Raw genomic sequence first — 1213 nt, forward strand, 5'->3', positions numbered from 1 at the left:
GGGACCACATTGGGTGCAATTAAAAGAAACATTTAAACAATTAAACACCATTTTATGTATAGTGAAACGCAAGGGAATAATTTGACATAGAGTAAACAAGTTTCCTCAACGAACTTGTCTACCGCCTCCGATACTAACTAGGAGAGAGAGGAGGGAAAGAGAAGAAGAAGAAATGTGAGAGAAAAAAAGGGGAGGCAGGGGACGGGGAAGGGGAAGGTCTAACAAAACAAAAAAAGAGTCTATATGTACCCAACGTGCGCGTGGCGTGTACATGCCAACTGGGCGCTCCTATTCTTCTTAATTATTAGCTTTATTATAATTATTTCTTAATTTACTTAATTTTTAATTACTTAATTAACTTAATTATAATTAATTCCTTAATTCTTTAATTAGTATAATAATAAAAGGAAGGAAACTACTACCAAATAATAATATTATAGTATCCTAAGTTTTAAAATCTATTTAATAGTTTTCCTTTACAATGATTTTTACATTTTTCGTATAGTATATTCATTAACTAAAAATTGATTTTGTAATTAAAAAGGCAATTTTATTACCATTTAAATACGCTGCATTAAATATTTTTGATACTATTAATTATCATTATAGTGATAATTTTGAAAATATTTTATTTATTACAAATATTAATATTTTGAAAGATTTACGTACAATCATTAACTAAAAAACATGTTTTTTTTACTATAAAGATAATTTTATTACCATTTAAATACTATTTAATTACCTTCAATTCCTTAATTTCTTATTCTCCATTATTAGCTTAAATTATTGCCTTATTTTGCTTAATTCATTAATTCCATTATTAGCTTAATTTTTATTAATTCCTTACTTCCTTAATTAGTATAATAATAAAAGAAAGGAAACGACTATCTAATAATAATATTATAGTACACTAAATTAGAAACATAAAAACATTCACCATATAAATTAATTTTGTTTTTGTTTTTGTTTTTGTTTATGAGATGCAAACTTGGAGAGAGATTAGGGAAAGAGGAGAAGTTGAAATGTGAGAAAAATAAAAAGGAAAAAAAAGGCCTGACACTACCAAAAAAAAAAAAGTCTTTATGCACCGAGCGTGCACATGTCTGACTGGGCACTCCTATTCTTTTCTCTACTCATTCTCTCTCTGGCTCTTCATCCAAACAAAATGAAAGAATTACACAATAAAATAATATTTAAAAACAACACAAATCTA

This window comes from Ipomoea triloba, chromosome 16 (assembly GCF_003576645.1).
Source record: "Ipomoea triloba cultivar NCNSP0323 chromosome 16, ASM357664v1".
In the NCBI taxonomy this organism is placed as follows: Eukaryota; Viridiplantae; Streptophyta; class Magnoliopsida; order Solanales; family Convolvulaceae; genus Ipomoea; species Ipomoea triloba.